The 19,753-nt window shown below is 42.6% G+C and overlaps 1 long non-coding RNA gene across 3 annotated transcripts in view; it reads left to right on the forward strand.

Annotated features, from left to right (window-relative positions):
• LOC123595274 overlaps positions 1-19,753 on the forward strand; it is a 165,072-nt gene that overhangs the window by 26,661 nt on the left and 118,658 nt on the right. The window contains exons 4-5 of one of the 3 annotated variants that reach the window (XR_006711104.1): positions 3,198-3,708; positions 5,126-6,358. The exons of 1 other annotated variant lie outside the window; for it this stretch is intronic. This is a non-coding gene — a long non-coding RNA (uncharacterized LOC123595274). Of the gene's footprint in view, positions 1-3,197; positions 3,974-5,125; positions 6,359-19,753 lie in introns of those variants that run through there. One more of the 3 variants, XR_006711103.1, reaches the window with a different exon arrangement.

Raw genomic sequence — 19,753 nt, forward strand, 5'->3', positions numbered from 1 at the left:
ACTTGACAGCAACATGCATAAGAATGAAACTGGACCACACCACTTTCTTACACCATACACAAAAATAAATTCAAAATAGATGAAAGACCTAAATGTGAGGCGGGAAACCTTCAAAATCCTAGAGGAGAGCACAGGCAGCAACCTCTTTGACCTTGGCCATACCAACTTCTTACTAGATACATTGCTGGAGTCAAGGGAAACAAAAGCAAAAATGAACTATTGGGACCTCATCAAGATAAAAAGCTTCTGAACACCGAAGGAAACAATCAGCAAAACTAAAAGGCAGCCTGTGGAATGGGAGAGGATATTTGCAAATGACATAGAAGACAAAGGGCTAGTATCCAAAATCTACAAAGAACTTAATCAAACTCAACACCCAAAAAACAAATAACCCAGTGAAGAAATGGGCAGAAGACATGAATAGACATTTTTCCAAAAAAGACATCCAGATGACTAACAGACACATGAAACAATGCTCAAGATCGCTCACCATCAGGGAAATACAAATCAAAACCACAATGAGATACCACCTCACACCTGTCAGAATGGCTAAAATTTAACAACACAAGAAACAACAGGTGTTGGTGAGGATGCAGAGAAAAGGGAACCCTTTTGCACTGTTGGTGGGAATGCAAACTGGTGCGTTCACTCTGGAAAACAGTATGGAAGGTCCTCAAAAAGCTAAAAATAGAACTGCCCTACAACCCAGCAATTGCACTACTAGGTATTTACCTAAAGGATACAAAAGTACTGATTCAAATGGGTCATGTACTCTGATGTTTATAGCAGCATTATCAATAATAGCCAAATTATGGAGAGTCCAAATGTTCATCAACTGATGAATGGATGAAGAAGATGACATATATGTATGTGTTTGTGTGTACACACACACACACACACACACACACACACACACACACTGGACACACACATATATATACACACACACAATGGAATATTACTCAGCCATCAGAAAGAATGAAATCTTGCCATTTGCTCCTATGTGGATGGAGCTAGAGGATATTATGCTAAGTGAAATAAGTCAGTGAGAGAAAGATAAATAACATATGATTTCACTCCTATGTAGAATTTAGAAACAAAACAGATGAACATAGGGGAAGGGAAATAAAAAAGAGAGAGACAAACGATAAGAGACTTAACATAGAGAACTGAAGGTTGATGGAGGGAGGGGGATGGGGGATGGGCTAGATGGGTGATGGGCATTAAGGAGGGCAGTTGTTGTGATGAGCATTGGGTGTTGTATGTAAGTGATGAATCAGTGAATTCTATCCCTGAAACCAATATTGCACTGTGTTAACTAAGTAGAATTTAAATAAAAATTTGAAAAAAAAAACAAACCAAAAAACCCAAAAGACCCCTTTTAAGCTGGGACAGTTCCATGTAGAATGTCTGCTCCTCATCTTACTCTGTTTAATCATTTTTATTTTTATTAAAACATTTTAAAAATATTCATTTTTTGAGAGAGAGAGAGTGTGAGTGAGTGAGTGAGGGGAGGGGCAGAGATAGGGAGACACAGAATCTGAAGCAGGCTCCAGGCTCTAGGCTGTTAGCACAGAGGCCAGTGCGGGGCTTGAACCCATGAACCGTGAGATCATGACCTGAGCCGAAGTCAGACACTTAACTGACTGAGCCATTCAGGCACCCCATGTAATCATTTTTAAACTTTATACATGTTGCCTGTCAAACCTTTGTAGAAACGACATGCCTAATAGGGTGATGCTAGCTTAGTGCTTCAAGATGATCTTCAGCGTTTACCTCAGAGGGGAAATGTCTGACAGTTCTCCCTCCTACCCTTCCCTGTTACTCAAACGTGACCTCAGTGGTTTCCAATCTATCCACTTTCCCTTTGATATGGGTTGTGACCACCAAGGAAGGTCCTTTCTGGCACCAAGGGGACGAAACCACTAAATATGAAAAAAAAAAAAAAAAAACACCAAAAAATCACAACCCTGATTCCTGTTCAGCAATGCTTTTGAAGAAAGACCTTGATCAAAAGGGGGAAATATGAAAATACAGTAAAACCTTGGTTTGCAAGCATAATCCATTTCGGAAACATGCTTGTAATCCAAAGCACTTCTATATCAAAGCGAATTTCCCCATAAGAAAGAATGGAAACTCAGATGATTCATCCCACAACCCAAAAATATTCATAAAAAATGATTACAATACTGTAATACACTTCAAAATAATAAAACATAAAATATAAAGAAAGATAAATAACCTGCACTTACCTTTGAGAACTCTCGTGGCTGGTGTGAGGGAGACGGGAGAGGAGGATTATTGTGTAGGACGACTTTCACTATCACTAACGAAATCACTGCTATCTATTGGCTCAATGGAATCTTTTTCTTTTTGTGCAACTTTAACAAGGAACCTATCCAATGACACTTGCTTTTGCCTCCTTTTGAGGATTTTGTGGAAATGTGACATTGCAGTGTCGTTAAACAGATTTCATCGCTTGCACTGCTACAGCCTTATTTGGGTGGTGCTTTTCTATAAAAATTTTGCACTGTTTCCCACATTTTACACATCTCCCTAATCTCCTTTGGAGTGAGGGATTCCTCCACCTTTTTCTCCTCCTCTGCAGATGAGATCTCCTCTATAACCTCTTGCTGTTGCTCACAATGCAGATTCATCAGTTTGATGGTGGTTAGCTCCGGGCCATGTTCCTCCACCAGCTCTTGAATCTTATCCTCTTTCACCTCTAGTCCCATGATCTTCCCCAGGGTTATGATTTCATCGACAACTTGTGGCTCCTGTTCATGAGCAGGCCTCTCTAAGTCATGTCTGAGAACACAATCAGGCCTCAGTTTTCTCCAAGCAGATGAGGGTTCTCTTGGTGATCCCATCCCAGGCTTTATCGATGATCTTGAGGAAGTTCACGATGTGGAAATGATTTTTCCAAAACTCTTGGAGGGTAAGATTTGTTCCTTCAGTCACCTTGAAGCATTGCTGAAATAGTGCTTTGGTGTAAAGCTTTTTAAAATTCAAAATGACCGGCTGATCCATTAATTGGAGGACTGGAGTGGTGTTGGGAGGAAGGAACCTGACCTTAATGAACTAAGATTCCTCCAGTAAGTCATCCTCAAAGCCTGGAGTATGAGCAGGAGCATTATCCATAACCAGCAAGGCTTTGAGGGGCAGATTCTTTCCTAAAAGGTATTTCTTTACTGCAGGACTGAAGACCTTGTTGATCCACTCAATGAACAAGATCCAGGTGACCCAAGCCTTGTTGTTGGACCTCCACATAACATTTAACTGGCTCTTCTGCACCTTGCATTTCTTGAAGGCTCATGGATTCTTGGAATGATACACAAGCGAGGGCTTGACTTTGAAATCTCCACTTGCGTTAGCACAAAGCAAGATGGTGAGATGGTCTTTTGTGGACTTGTGACCGAACATTGCATTCTCTTCTTCTTTAATGTAGGTCCTCTTTGGCATCTCTTTCCAAAAAAGCCCCATCTCATTGCAGTTAAAATCTTGTTCCGGCAGGTAACACTTGGAAACCATGATCTTATGGAACTCAGTAGCAAATGCCTCAGCTGCCTTAGCGTCCGAACTCACAGCCTGCCCGTGCCTCACAATGCTATGGATGCCACCTCTCCCCTTAAAGTTATCAAACCATCTCCTGCTTGCCTTGAAGACTTCTTAATTTTCTGTTGATGTACCTGGCAGTTTACTTATGAGGTTGGTGTACAAGGCCTTTGCCTTCTTGCAGATAAAAGTTCTTGGTCACTGTATCACCTGCTAGTTGCTTCTCATTTATCCAAACCAGAAGCAACTTTTCTACATTTTTGAGAATACGTGCCATTTCTTTGATATTCTCGTGACTCCTTTTGCTGCATCTAGTCCCATTGTTTCTTCTTTCTTCTTTAATATTGTGCAAATGGTCAACGTAGACTTCTTATGAAGTCTTGCAATTTTGGCCACTTGCATACCTCTTTTGTACTTCTCAGTGATTTCCTTCTTCTTTTTTTTATTTAAAAAAATTTTTTTAACGTTTATTTATTTTTGAGACAGAGAGAGACAGAGCATGAATGGGGGAGGGTCAGAGAGAGCGGGAGACACAGAATCCGAAACAGGCTCCAGGCTCTGAGCTGTCAACACAGACCCCACCATAGGGCTCGAACCCACGGACCGCGAGATCATGACCTGAGCCAAAGTCAGACGCTTACACAACTGAGCCACCCAGGTGCCCTGTTTCTCCTTTTAAAAAAAAATTTTTTTAATGTTTATTTTTTGAGAGAGACAGTGCATAGGTAGGGGAGGGGCAGAGAGAGAGGGCAACACAGAATCCGAGGGAGGCTCCAGGCTCCGAGCTGTCAGCACAGAGCCCGACGCAGGGCTTGAATTCACAAACCAAACTGTGAGATCATGACCTGAGCTGAAGTTGGACACTTAACCGATGGAACCACCCAGGCACCCCTCAATGATTCCTTCTTAACTTCCACCATAATCATCTCCTTCTTACCGCCTTTCTTTTCAACCTTTTTCTGCATGGGGGCCATTGTATATGCTTGCATGGATGTTGACTACAGTACAGTATTAATGAAGTCTTGCCATATACTGTATTTAATGTAACTGGCAATAAGGCAGCAGAGGAAAGGGCTATATCTGCCGGCAGCCTGACCTAGAATGAAGCAAAGCATTCTGATGCTTCTTCTTGTATGGAGAAGGAAAGGACTGTCCAGAGGTGCTTTGAAGTGACAAAAAATACACTAGTGCCAGTTATCGGCACCTTCCAGCGTTCTGAAAAATCACTGATTTCTGCCAAACACCGTGGCTTGAGACCAAGCATCCGAGCATGAGAGGTGATCACCCACAATCCTGCAGCGAGAGAGAGAGAGAGAGAGAGAGAGAGAGAGGAAGAACCATTGGCTCAGTTGTGATCATGTGATATTCAGCGTCTTGTACTACTCATATTGCAAGACATCACTTGTTTATCAAGTTAAAATTTATTAGAAATGTTTGCTTTTCTGTTACTTGCAGTCCAAGGTTTTACTGTAAAGGAAACCTCATTTAAAATGGAGTCAGGAAGCCCTGAAGGGAGACCTTTCACACATTACCACTTGCTGTAAGAAGCCTATCTCACATTTCCCTGCAGGAAGCAGCTTACTATATGTACCCCAGCCTGAGGAAGGAAGAATTTCTCCTTGCTCAACAACAGCCCAGCCAGTGAGAACTCAGTGAAACAGCCCCTCCCAGCTTCCTCTCTTCCCCTGTAAAAGCAGAACCCTCTCCTCTGTTCTCTGGGTTTGCCTATGGTTTGCCATAGTTTGCTTGTCCTGAATTGCAATTCCTCTGCTATTCCTAATAAATTCATTTTGCTGGTAAAAATAACTGGCTCCTTTGTTTTTTAAGGTCAACAGAAGCAGAAACCACCTGTGGTTTCTGGGAACAGACTAAAGGGGTCCGAAAATCTGAGGTTTGCTGAGAAGGGAGGTGGTGTCTGGGACATTCACATAGTTGCTGTGGGGGTTGGGAGAGAGTGAAACTCTTGCCCATTACCTACTTCCCACTACCCCACTCCTTTAAGCACTCAGGATGTTAATTGATCTGGTGGCCTTTATGTAAAACATTAGTGTGCAAACTTCTGCCAGCAGAAATCTGGGCATAGTTATATTGAATTGTGCTTTTATTTTTTATTGGGGGAGGTAGGAGTTTCATCTGTCTTTCTAAGTTTCCCCCTTTGTGTCCTCCATGTGATTATTCCTGGTCAAGTGGGACCAGTGGCCAGAGGTCTGGGCTTCCCATCATTGGTGCTCTGCCCACCCTGTGCCTGGAATACAAGTAGGGTGGGAATCCACACAGGCCCCAGGGCTCTCTAGGAAGAGCCCACCATGGTTGTAGAAAAGAATACCATGGCTGGCTCTATTCAGTTACCAGATGGGATTAAATAATAAAAATATGTGAGCACTCAAATTATACCAGACTCTTCTTGGATGACTTTATGTCATCTCATTTAATCTTTCTAACAACCTGTAAGATAGATCCTTATTATCCCCATTTTACAGTTGAGGACATGGGTTTAATTAACTTACCTGGGTTACCCAGTTTGTATGTTGCAGATCTAGGATTTGAAATTGGATTTGAAATCTCATCCATCTGATTCCAGACAGCTGCTCCTAACCACTGCCTGATTTGAAGCACACAGGGCAATGTGCTCTTCCTGAATCTATTTCCTGCATCACATGTCTTATTTTCTTAGATTCCACCATTTGAGATTCAATCCTTTGGATCATGAAGGCTTTTCCTACCCCAGGATCCCTTTATTATTATTATTATTTAATGTTTATTTTTGAGAGAGAGAAAGACAGAGCATGAGCAGGGGAGGGGCAGAGAGAAAGAGGAAGACACAGAATCTGAAGCAGGCTCTAGGCTCTGGGCTCGAACTCATGAACTGTGAGATCATGACCTGAGCTGAAGTTGGACACTTAACTGACTGAGCCACCCAGGTGCCCCTAGGATCCCTTTTTTAAAGGTATCTATCCATAGGAGCAGCAATGGCTTAAGCACATTAGATAACATTTGAGTGGAGGAAAATGGGTTGTTAGCTAAGTTCCTCAAAGGACATGGACAGTTGTTTCCTCAAGGTAGTCAGTTTTGGCGAATCAGGAACACAAAAGTCCAAAGAAGAATAGATAAGATCAAGTATACATTTTATATTGGTCTTCTCAGAGATTTGCTACCATTGATAAAGCCAACTCTTTGGGGCCTGCTCTACTGTTTTTGCATTCGAGATGACTTACTAGCACATAAGGTAAACGACACCTTTTAATTCTTCGAGGCCTCTGACTTAACCTTATCTGTAGCCTTTTTTGCTTCCTTCAAAGTTCCCTTTATTTCTCGAGATTACAGGAAGATTCAGTCATGTACCTGTATCACGAAGGAGTTTTTCCCCTAGCAGGCTGAGATAGCATGCCATCATAGGTCCTTTGATAGTCCGCTTTTGCTGTACATTTTAATGGGTACTTGTTCAGCTTAAACAATCTGTATGATATTAACAGTATATTATTGAGTGCATGTTATATTCCAGACATTGTACTATGCACTTCACATGCATGATCTCATTAAAGCCTCATGAATCTGAGAACAAACTCCATCCCAGAAAGGCCAACTTGTTTGAAGTCACAAAGATAGTAGCAGAATGAGGATTTAGGTCTAGTCTGACTTCAGAGTCTCATAACCATGCCTGGTGGTAGCTAGAGATAGAATGTAATAATGGATTTAAATATAGAAATAGGGGCCCTGAAAAAAGGTGGTAGGGTATTTACTTACTAACAATGTAGTCTGTGCTACCCTCTTGCTGATTCCTGTAGGGATAACTATCAATGAAATAGCACGTTTATTTATTTTTATTTTTTTATGTTTATTTTTGAGAGAGAGAAAGTGCACATGAGTGTGTGAGTGGGGATTGGGCAGAGAGAGAGAGAGGGAGAGAGGGAATCCCAAGCAGGCTCCACAATGTCAGCATAGAGCCCTACGTGGGGCTCGAACCCACAAACTGTGAGATCATGACCTGAGCTGAAATAAGAGTTGGATGCTTAACTGACTAAGCCACCCAGATGCCCCTGAAATAGCACATTTATAATATTATCTAATATAAGCAAATAATAACAATTATTGTTAGTATTAGTTTTTATTTGTAGCAAATATTCATTGAGTGCTTTCTACATGTCAAAGATTGGGCAAGGTTCTGGGGATACAGAAGTAAGCAAAAAATACATGTTTTTTGCTTTCTTGTGCTTATAATTTAGTGGCAGAAACAGGCATTAAACGATCGCTCTGATGACTATGTAATTACAGAGATAAGAGATCAGAAGGGAGAGAACATGGTTCTCAGGGGGCAAATAACAAAAGAACCTGAAATAGATGGTGGGTTGGGATCAGGGAAGGCTTCCCTGAAGAAGAGAAGTAAGGATGAGTTGGAATGAAGTAGGTGAACAGGGAGTGGGAGTCTGCAGCTGAAATGCACATCTCAGGGAAGGGAACGGCATTAGCACATGTCTTAAGGATTTGGTCTTAGTGCTAAGAGCACTGAGAAGTCACTGGAAGGTTTTAAGCAAAGGTGTGCCATGATCAGATTTACATTTTAGTAAGATCACCTGAGTTGCTGCAGGGATAGTGGATTGGAGGGTAGCGAAAGTGGAAGTCAGGGGACCAATTAGCCATAGTCTAGGCTAGAGATGGTGACTTAGACCAGGGTGGTGGCAGTGGAGATGGAAACATATTTTGGAGGTGACAAATTTCTTGGAGGTGGTGCTGATAGAACTTGGTGATAGATTTAGTAAGGAGATGCCAGGGGCACCTGGGTGGCTCAGTTGGTTAAGCATCACGACTCTTGATTTTGGCTCAAGTCATTATCTCACAATTTGTGGGATTGAGCCCCATGTCAGGCTCTGTGCTGACAGTGTGGAGCCTGCTTGGGATTCCCTGTCTCCCTCTCTGTCTGTTCCTCCCTTGGGTGTGTGCTCTCTCTCTTAAAATAAATGTTTGAAAAATGGAGGTATTGGATGGCAGAGGACAGTGATGCCCTTTAATCTTCACAACTACCCTCTGAAGGATGTGTTACTATCCCCTCTTTTACAAAGAAGGAAACAGACTTCTCGTGGCTTTAGCATAAAGTCTACAGGCTTCATACGACCCTCAGGACATTATATAAGCTACAGTGTGTTGACTTACATATCCTGGTCTCTCTGCCATCATCCACCTAGTTCTCTGTGCTCTAGCTACAGTTGCCTTTTAGTTATTTGCTATGCCAAGTTCCTCCTAGTCTTAAAGCCTTTTCATATGCTGTTCACTTGATCTGAAATGCTTTTTTCCTTTTTGCTTGGCTCATCTTTCCTTGGGGAAACCCTTGACCTATCTGACTGGGTTAGGCTTTGAGGCTATCTGCCTCTCACAACACTCTGTACTTTTACAGTTATTAATTACACATCTATCTAGTTTTTTGTGTGCTTATTTTTGGACTGTCTCACCTACAAAACTGTAAGCTCTGGAGAAGGGATCTTGTCTGTCTTGTTTATCATCCCGTTCCCAATAACTAGCATAAGGCTTAACATATCATAAGGTGTTACATATATATTTGGTGAATGAATGACTGAAGCTTATAGAGTCTAAGCTAACATGTCTACCGTTAAGCAGTATGTGACTAATCTAAGACTTGGACCAAGTCTACCTAATAGGAGAGCCCAAGCCCTAACCGGTAATATTGGCACTGTTCTTGTTTGCAACTGAAATACTTCAAAGCCATACAGCAATTGCTAAAGAACTTAGAATCAGCTTTCTTTTTCCTCCTCCATTTCCTCCATTCTTCTTTCTTCTTTTCCTTCCTCTCTCCCTTCTCACAACCCTGCCTGCCTCCCTGTCTTTTTCTTTCTTTTATAAGATTTGGAAAGACTATTAGAAGTCATCTTGTCCAACCTGTGCATTTTACAAACGATCAAACTGAGGCTAGACCAAATTGCCTGCCCAAAGGCTACAGTTATTGGCAGACTCAATAGATAACTTTATCTTTTCTGGTGGGCATCATTCCAGCAAAATCAATGGAGATCTAATTTATTTCCATCTTGTTTACTCAGTGTCTGTTTGTTATAACCAGGTTAGTCTCATCACTGACCTGGACACATGTTTTGCTAATTTTTATCTTAGTAGCATGATCCACAATGGTCCCTTTGCTTGGGATCTATTTTTTCTTTTCAACCTATCCTTCAAGCCCCAGCTCAGTTCTTATCCCCTCCATGCAGACTTTCTGGCTCATTGTAAAGTCATACAGCAGTCTAGATCACTCATTTGACCTTTAATCACAAATTAATGTGTATTTTCTTTTTTTAAGAAAAGTTAACTTATTTATTTTGAGAGACACAGAGAGACAGAGCTCGCGAGCAGGGGAGGGGCAGAGAGAGGTGGGGAGAGACGATCCCAAGCAGGCTCCGTGCTTTCAGTGTGGAGCCAAACACGGGGCTCAAACCCATGAACTGTGAGATCATGATCTGAGCCAAAATCAAGAGTCAGATGCTTAAACAGCTGAGCCCCCCAGGTGCCCCATTCTTATAAATGTTCTTATGTGTGTTTTTTCTTCTTTATAGACTGCCCTCACCCCAAGCTTATCAAGCTTATCAAGCTTATCAAGAACCATATCACATAGTGTGCCTCTTTTATAATCCTTTTGATCCCTAGAATGGTGCTCTACACATGGTAGACACTCAATAATTGTTGAATGAATGAATGAATAAATGATGTAAGCAAGGAAAAAATGAAATGGTAAATTCTGCCATCTTGTGGCTATCAGTCTTTAGTGTTGCCATTTTCACTGTTTTTCATGTTGAAATTAGAAAAGTGGCACATGGTAATAAACAAACGAGATGGTGGTGAGTGGGAGAGGTTTCTTTTTCTTTTGATTAATGTACCAACGGCATGGTTGCTGATATTTTATAAGAGAAAACAGATCGAGGGAAACTAAAAACCAAACTAACCATGTACCTAAGGACTGGGGAATATTGATTGGATTTCCTCAGGTACAATTCCTTCTTTGAAAGGGACAAGTAAAAGAAATTGTCACAACACACCCAACAGAGCTCTGATCAGATGACCAAGCTACTCATTTCGGGGGATCTATTAATGGACCTTTTGTGAGAGTCATCTGGGGAAAAGAATCTCTGCCTTTGAGTTAATGGGCTTAAGATCCAGCCTTTGTTTTGTTGAGCAGCCTTGTGTGGATCACACAACCTCTTTGTCTCAGTTTTCTTTTCTTTTTTCAACCCCCCCCCCTTTTTTTTTGAGAGAGAGCAAGAGTGAGAGGCAAAGGGAGAGGGAGAGAGAGAATCTTTTCTTCTCTTAAATGTTTGTTTTTCAAGAGAGAGACAGAAAGCACAAGCGAGAGAGGGGCAGAGAGAGAGGGATAGAGAGAATCCCAAGCAGGTACCATTGCCCAGCGCAGAGCCTGACACAGAGCTTGATCTTACGAACCATGAGATCACAACCTGAGCCAAAATCAAGAGTCAGATGCTTAACCGACTGAGCCACCTGGATTCCCCTCTTGTCTCAGTTTTCTTACCAGTTAATTTACTGTCCAATTTACTTTCAGTGCTGTTGTAAGACTCTGCAAAACCACAGGCATGAAGATTCTTAGAAGAGTTTTTAGAAAGTGATGTATGTTTAACATTTTCATAAAAGAAGAATGTTTGTACTTTCTGTTTGTAGAGCACCTAAATATTTAAGTGCCTGTAAGGCCATTACCTATTTTCAGTCTCATGGCAACTCTAGGAGATAGGCAGGCAGATATTACCCTCAATTTACAGATGGAGCTCAGAGATTTATCTTCAGAGTTAATAAACATACATTGAGGACCTGTTACATGCCAAGCATACTGATAAGTACTTTTGCATGTTAGAGAAGTTAGTTCAGGATCACCTGGCTGATAAGTGGTAGCGTCGTAATCTGACCCAGGTCATTTGATTTTAGGAGCCAGTGCTCAAATGCCACTATCTTTAGGTCAGTTGAATTCCTCTCCTGGGGCCATTTGCATTTAATTGTTCTCTCTCTCTTATAGAATGAAATCTTTTGTTACTGTTAAACATATTTAAGGTCTGAAGAGCAGCCTTGGTGTAGGTTACAAGCCTACACTCCACTTAAGGCAGTGGTTCTTAGCCCTGGTTGTACATTTCACATCACTTAGGGAGTTAAAAGAAGTTACTCATGTCTTGGCCCTAGAACAGAGTAATTAAATCAGTCTCTCTCTGGAGGTGGAGCCCAGGAAACAGTTTTTTTGCTTTTTTTTTTTTTAAAGCTACTTCCGAGGTGCAGCCATGGTTGAGAATCACAGTGCTCTAGTAGAAAGGTCATTCTAACAGAGTCAATCCAATTTTTTCAGAGACTGGTTCTGGCATCAAGACTGTTCAATGAGGAAGAGGGAAGAGGAGTAAAGGAACAGCTCAGAAATGTAATTTGTTGGGTCTGCTTTTAGTAGTGTAAGCAAATTGAATAGCAGTGGCGGAGGTAAATCATTAAAGAAGAACCAGGAAAGAAAAGGACATGGGTCTCACTTTGAAGCAGCAAGAAGGATGGCAGACACCTCCTTCTCCAGAAGAGCAGACTTTATAAACCCTTGTTCATTCATTCACTCATAAGTTGTTCACTCATTAAGTATTTACTGAACATCCACTATGTGTCAGGCACTATTCTAGGTCCTGGAGATGTAGCAATGAACAAGCCAGGTACAGACTTTGGTCTCATGGAACTTTCATTCTAGTTGTGGGTGTAGGGGAATGGTTCTGTCCTGGTGTTCTGGTGACCTTGAACATCTCCACATAGGCCACATAGCACAGGCTCAACCACAGTCTGACTCACGTTGTAGAGGAATGCCCTGTGATCCTCTCTGGAACACGGCAAGATAGGCAATTGTGAGGAGCTGTTACAGGACCATCATCTACCTCCCTATCTTCTGGGAGGCTGCTACATGGTGGCTGGCCTCCCATCTGCCTCCTTGGTTCTGGTGAGTCATAGAGCTTTCTTTCACATACACAGTCCCCTTAAGGATAGCTGCAGTATAACCTGCCTGGCTGTTAGTTTTGAGGTGGGTCCTGCACAACAGAATGACCCACCATTCACATCATCTGTCATCTGGCCCCTCCATTTCAATGTCATACTGTGGGAGTTGGGATGTGGAGCGCTGGCATCATGATGACCTTGCTTTTGGGGCCTATATAAGGAAGACACTGACTGTATGCATTTGGACTCATTGTCTTCTTGTTGGCCGAATCTATGGAAGTGTCTTAAGCCAGCCTAGCTGCTGCCAGTGCACTGCTGTTTAGGGACTGCCTGACCGCTTGATAGAAGTTCCAGGCTGTATAATTTGATTGGAAAAACTTAGCAGTTGGCAGAACCCTCACACTGGTTTTTTGGCCAGTAGGGTAAGAGCTATTGTAGTAGAAAAGGCCAAATAGAAGCCCCAGAAACTCCTCACTCCCACCTCCCAAGATAATAAGTAAAGTAAATAGAAGCTAAAAACCATATTGCATCCCAGGAAGAATTGCAGAATTTAGTGCTTTCAAAGACTTACACAGTGCATACCCCCATCAGATACCTGTTAAATTCACTACTGTGGCCCTGAAGAAAAAAAAAAAAAACAGATGAATCATGGCAGGTGACAATATGAAGTACCACAGACTTTACTAAGTAGTACCTACTGCTCTGTCAGATGTGATATCTTCACACAGCCATGTGTTTGTGGCTACCGATCTAGTGAAGGTGTTATTTTCCATTCCCATAGGCAGGCAGATCAGAAAGTTTATATTCACATGGTATGGCCATCAGTGCATGTGACAAATGTTGTAATGTGCCACCCAGGTCTCCTTTCAGCAATGAAGACCTTATTCCTCCAACTGCTGGGAGTGCATCTGGACATCCCTTGAGAGTCCACCTTCTTTATGGATTGCCTCAGCTAAAGAAAACTGCTTTGTCTAAGATCGTGCCTCCTTCTAAGGGAAGGCCACATCCAATGACTAATAAGTTCAGGGGTATAAATGCCCAGCCCTTTTAGCCCAGTGTGGGACAACCAGACATTCTAGTTATAGAGCCTACTGTGGGGTTGGCAGGGGCCTTCATGGGAACCATATCATAGCTTCACTTTTTTCTCCCTCTGCCTAGTGCTGTTTTGGCCACCTCTTTTCCAGAGGTGATGATCCCGAAGGCACTCCCTAGTAAACGTCCTGTGCACTAGCCTTCATCTCGAGGTCTGTTTCCTGGAGAAGCCAGACCCTGTGGCAGTTGGTGCCAGGAGTGGTCTGTGGAAGAGGGTGTTTTGATGGAATTTTGGGCCTGGCCCACTCACTACCTGGCTGGTATCGAGGACCCTGTACTGGTAGTATGTGGAGCATGGATAGTCCCAGACACAATGTAGCAGTGCAGTTAAAACTTTCACTGGTGGGAAGGAATAAATCAGCTATTGGGATATATCAGATATTTGAGAAATATGGGGAGAATAGTAATCTTTTGTTGTTGTTTATTTATTTTTTGAGAGAGAGAGAGAGAGAGAGAGAGAGAGCAAGTGGGGGAGGGGCAGAGAGAGAGGGAGACAGAGGATCTGAAGTGGGCTCTGCACTGACAGGCTGACAGCAATGAACCCAATGCAGGGCTTGAACTCAGGAAAAGCGAGATCACGACCTGAGCCGAAGTTGGATGCTCAACCTACTGAGCCACCCAGGCACCTCAGGGAGAATAGTAATCTTTAAAAGAATGGGATTTGGTGACTGCTCCTAAGTTTGATTGACACTCTGGCAAAAGATAACAAAAAGCTGAAAGTGATTAGCTGGCAATTTAAAGTTAAGTGTGAAAGCCACAGAACCTCTTTGGCAGCATACACAGAGGCTCACCTCCTGCAGGATGATAGAGAAAGTGAATGACTGGGCCCGGAACTTTAATCCTAAGAGTAGTCCGTCTCCAAGGGTGGTTAAAATCCCATGTAAGGCAGGTCTACTATGCCAAGGTGAGGGCTCTGGTTGGGAAAGAATGGGACTCTGACATATGAGAGAGGAACTTTTAGGGCTTGGAAACCTTGAATTCCTATATTTCTCTGAACCCTCTGGGCCTGTAGAAGTGGCCCACTCCTCTCTGTTAAGAGCTAGCACACCCTGTTTGTTTGAACACAGTACAGAGGCCTCTCCCTTGGAAGACAGCATGTGCCTGTCCCCTGTCCTACTCCTCCCAGATGGTAGGCCAATAACTAGGGTTAAAGCCCAGTGTCACCCAGTTGGGGATGTTCTGTGCCTGCTAAGATAGGACACGAACAATACCCTGTAAAAATTGCAGCATGGAGTCAAAATGTAACAGCGGCAGCTGGGATGGTAGATATGGGCAAGGAATTTGCTTAATCAGGAGTGGTAGAACACAAATTTGCATAGAAGATCTTTGTAAATATAGGAGTACTCTCCTGGGATATAGGATCTCACACCCTGGCAAAGGCCCTGAAAGACAGTGCAGACATGCTGCTAGGATGGAGCTCAGAAGCATGGAAGACATGTTGGCTGAGTTGGGTAGAAATACCTGAATTGTCATTACAGACAGTGGATTAGAAGGCTCCGAGTGGAGCCTGCTGGGTGGATGGATGTTACGTGAGGCCAGAAGAGCTCCTGGAGGATAGTGTTGCACAGAAGGGCTCAGGGAAACACGCTGTTCACCAAGGCCACGAGGTACGTGCTGGTCAGAAGGACACCAGCATGACTGAGAAGTTCGTCTGCAGGCTGCATGGTGGCCGGGGTGGACCGTAGGAAAAGCAGTCACGGAGCTGAGCTCAGAACTAGCAATGGGGATGATGGGGAGACTGAAGTAACTGACGCCAGGTGGCTCTGCTCCCCTGCCAGAAGCTAGGTTGATGCGAGAGTCATACTAAGGAGCTAGGTCCGAGTGGCAGCCAAGGGGGCCTGAGTTAGCGGGAGTTATAGAGGTTAATATAGCATCCCCAAGGGCAAAACAGATGGGCAGATGACAGGGACACTGCTCAATCTGCAAAATCAAAAGCAATCCAGGTTTGGTCCGGAGGCTGAAGATAGTTGCTCCAATACCAAGTCATGACCTCTTGCTGAGTTGTTGGACATAAGTCAGTTTGCAGATGTGGAGCCCATGGATTGAATGGAGTCCAAGTCCCCAGGAGGAAGGACGTGCAGTAGTGCTTCAAGTATGTATAGTAGTGATTCCTCCAGTCCTTTTCCAGGAGGACTCAGGGCCATTCACTTGGGCAACTGTGCACTGGAGAAAGGAACTCAAACATTTTGAGAACTGTTTGACCGATGGACAAGGGGGTACAAAGGGTTTCCTCAAGTTGGGGTTTGGGGGGAAATACTCTGGAGCAGTTTATACTCCAGAGGATCTCCATGGGATCAGACTGAGGCTAGTCTCTAGCTAAGACCAAATTCTTGCCTAGCTTTTCACCCTGGTCCCATCCTGCTGGACTTAACTCCCTTTTGCTGAGAGCACCTCCCCAGTAAATCATGTGCACAAGAATCCTTGTCTCAGGCTCCATTCTGGCAAATGCAACCTGAGACAAACTGTCCATTCATACATGAAACATTCATAGTAGTGCAGAGTATGGTTGTGTCCTGCTACATTTAACTGTCTGGAATTTATTTAGTCTTTTTCTGTTATAAACAATGCTTCAGTGAACGTCCTTGCACCTGACTCTTTATGTCCCATGTGTCCTCAAACCTGTTTTTTTTTCAGCTTATTTATTTTGAGAGAGAAAGAGACAGTGTGAGTGGGGGAGGGGCAGAGAGCAAGGGGGAGAGAGAATCCTAAGCAGGCTCCGCGCTGCCAGCACAGGGCTAGAACTCATGAAACTGAGATCATGACCTGAGCTGAAACCAAGAGTCAGACGTTTAACTGACTGAGCCACCCAGGCACCCCTGTCCTCAAACCTCTTTATATAACTTGCCAGCAGCGATGCTCATATCAGATTCCAGGTAGTCCCAAGAGGGCTATGAATATTAGGTTTGTGGACTGTGGCTATATTCCGGGAAACTGATTACCTGAGGTAAATAATAAAAGGGTCCATGAATTAGGGAGCTACACAGAGGTATTTGTGAAAGGGTCACAAATTAGGGAAATGGAAAGGATGAACAATGGTTGGAAAAATAAATTCAGTTATAATAGTCCAAATAAGCTTTGAGGGAGCAGTTAAAATAGCATTTAGGAGTATTTTTACTAGAGGAAAATTAGAATATTGACATTAGGTAGGATTAAATGGCAAACACAGGTTCAAATGTTCTGGTTAATTAGGAGACGAGATAAGGCAAGGGACTAACGTGAGGATCTTAAAGTAGAGTATTGGAAATTATAGTCAAAATGGCTCACCTCGACAGGTGTACCTAGGAATGAACTACTAATGAATGCAAATGCCTAAGAATCATTTTTCTTGAACTCATTTGCTGTAGTGCTTTTCTGAAGGAACACGATGCTCCTTTCTAAGCTTATTTTCTTTGTTTTGATCTTTCCTCCCTCACTTGCTGTCTTCGTTGCCAAGATCCAGGAGGCAAAGATAGGCAAGAGAACATGTCATGGACTATAACTGGATAAGCTGTGTGACTCAAGAGTCCAAACAAAGGTTGGGGCATGGAAACCCTGCCTTGGCTATGCTCTTATACAAATAGGTCACCTGGCTTGTTTTTTGTTACATGTATCCGTTAATATGACAATGTGCATTTTGTGATTGTTCCATTCCATGTGTTCCAATGGCATGCTGTTTTTACTCCCGTTTTACCACTGTTTTCATTCTGATTTGCATTACAGTTAAATTATTTACTATTCTGAGATCACAGAGTGGTAGCTTATGAGACACCTCTGGCACATACATATGCTTCATTAAGCTCACACATGTCCACATTAAAAAAATAGTTGCCAGTATTTCAAAAAAAGGAGGGTTCATACAAAAATATGGATTCCTGACCTGAAAAAACAGAATCTGGCACGACAGAATTTTCTCATGACAACTGGAACTGAGCAGTGGCTACTCTTGTTATTAACTTGATATTGAATCTGCAAGTCTGCTACCGTTTTTCATGGAACTGGCATTGTTCTTACAGCGACATTCAGGAGAGAGGGAAACATTTTTCTATATCCAGTTTATATAAAAATGGGGAAACCAATAGCTAGCTGATGGGGGGGAAGACTTGTGGTTTAAGAATTAAAGATGGAGGTGGGGTGAAGACAATGTTAGGCTAAGAATGGAGAATTTGGGCGAAACCACTGAGATGGCAGAGGGAGAAGGTAGAGGAGTAGCTTGGTCACTTCTCTTACCAGGCTTCTCAGGGGGGAATTCACTCCTAGAACATACTGTACTGTTTTTCTGCCATCAACTGAAATTTTCATTGAGGGACTACACCACACCAGGCACTGGTAATGGAGGTGAGCGAAGGACACAAACCCCTGTCTCATGGAGCTCACACTTGAGTGGGGGAGCCAGACATCAGTAAATACTATGAGGGAAAATAAGAGGATGTTAAAAAAAAATACTGGAGAAATGTTTTTCTAATGTAGGGGATCAAGGCAGGCTTCCCTGGGGAAGTGACACTTAAATTGGGGACTGAGGAGTAAATGAGAATTAGGCAAAGAGGCAGGGTAGAGCTTTACAGACGTAGGGCAGAGCATGTGCAAATACCACAGAGCAGGCAGGAATTTGGCACCACTGAAGACCTGACAGGTCAAGTGGCTGCAGTTAGAGAACAGGGAGGAGAGTGGCTGGGAATGAGGCTGGATGTTCAGAGTGGCAAGAGTCACCAAGAGGTTTTTTTTTTTTTTTTTAATGTGTATTTATTTTTGAGACAGACAAAGCACGAGTGGGAGAGGGGCAGAGAGAGAGGGAGACACAGAATCTGAAGCAGGCTCCAGGCTCTGAGCTGTCAGCACAGAGCCTGATGTGGGGCTCAAACCCACCAGCCGAGCTGAAAGATCATGACCTGAGCCAAAGATGCTTAACCAGCTGAGCCACCCAGGCGCTTCTCAGTTGCTTTAAATAGACCTCACTTTTTACATATGTAAGAATATCAATAATAATAGTAATAGTAATAGAAATTCTGTCCAACATATATTGAATGCTACTATGTTTCAGGAATTATGTTAAACATTTTATATTATCTCATTGAATCTTTACAACAAAGCCATGGAGTTAGTTATAGTTATAGATGAGAAACAGGATCACAGACGTTACTTAGTGAAGGTGGTGTAGCTGATAAATGGCAGACTCTGGACTCTAACCCAGGTCTGAATATCCCTAAGTACATATTTTTCTCCCATGAGGGGGATTTTGCCCCTACGTTCATGAAAAATACTGGTCTGTAATTTTTCTTTTCTTATACCGTTTTCATCTGCTTTTGGTATCAGAGTAATGCTGGCCTCATGAAATGCGTTGGGAAAAGTTTGCTTCTCTGTTTTCTGATAGACATTGTGTAGAATTGATGTTATTTCTTCTTCAAATGTTTCGTGCTGAAGCAATCTGGGCCTATATATTTCTTTTTTGGAAGGTTTTTAAAATATGACTCCAGTATCTTTAATAGAGGAATATTTAGGTTATCTATTTCATCTTGGATGAGTTTTCAGTTTGTGGTTTTCTTTTTTTTTTTTAATTTTTAATGTTTATTTATTTTTGAGAGAGAGAGAGAGAGAGAGAGAGAGAGACAGAGCATGAATGGGGGAGGGGCAGAGAGAGAGGGAGACACAGAATCCGAAGCAGGCTCCAGGCTCTGAGCTGTCAGCACAGAGCCCGACGTGGGGCTCGAACTCCCGCACCGCGAGATCATGACCCGAGCTGAAGTTGGATGCCCAAATGACTGAGCCACCCAGGCGTCCCCATAGTTTGTGGTTTTCAAGAAATTAGTCCATTACATCTAAGTTTTCAAATTTCAAATAGAGTTATTGTAATATTCCCTTATATTCTTTTTAGTGTCTGAGACATTTCTACTGTCTCTCTTTAATTTCTGGTATTGGCAATTTAGGTCTTACCTTCCTTTATCAGTCTTTGTCATGTTTATTTTATTGATTTTTTCAAATAATTCGCTTTTATTTTCATTTATCTTCTCTATCATTTCCTAATTTCAATTTTATTAGTTTTTACTCTTTAAAAAAACATTTATTTATTTATTTTGAGAGAGAGACAAAGAGTGTGGGGGAAGGGGAGGGAGAGAGGGAGAGAGGGAGAGAGAATCCCAGGCAGGCTCCGTGCTGTCAGCTCAGAGCTGGACTCGGG

The sequence above is a fragment of the Leopardus geoffroyi genome, chromosome X (genome assembly GCF_018350155.1).
Source record: "Leopardus geoffroyi isolate Oge1 chromosome X, O.geoffroyi_Oge1_pat1.0, whole genome shotgun sequence".
In the NCBI taxonomy this organism is placed as follows: Eukaryota; Metazoa; Chordata; class Mammalia; order Carnivora; family Felidae; genus Leopardus; species Leopardus geoffroyi.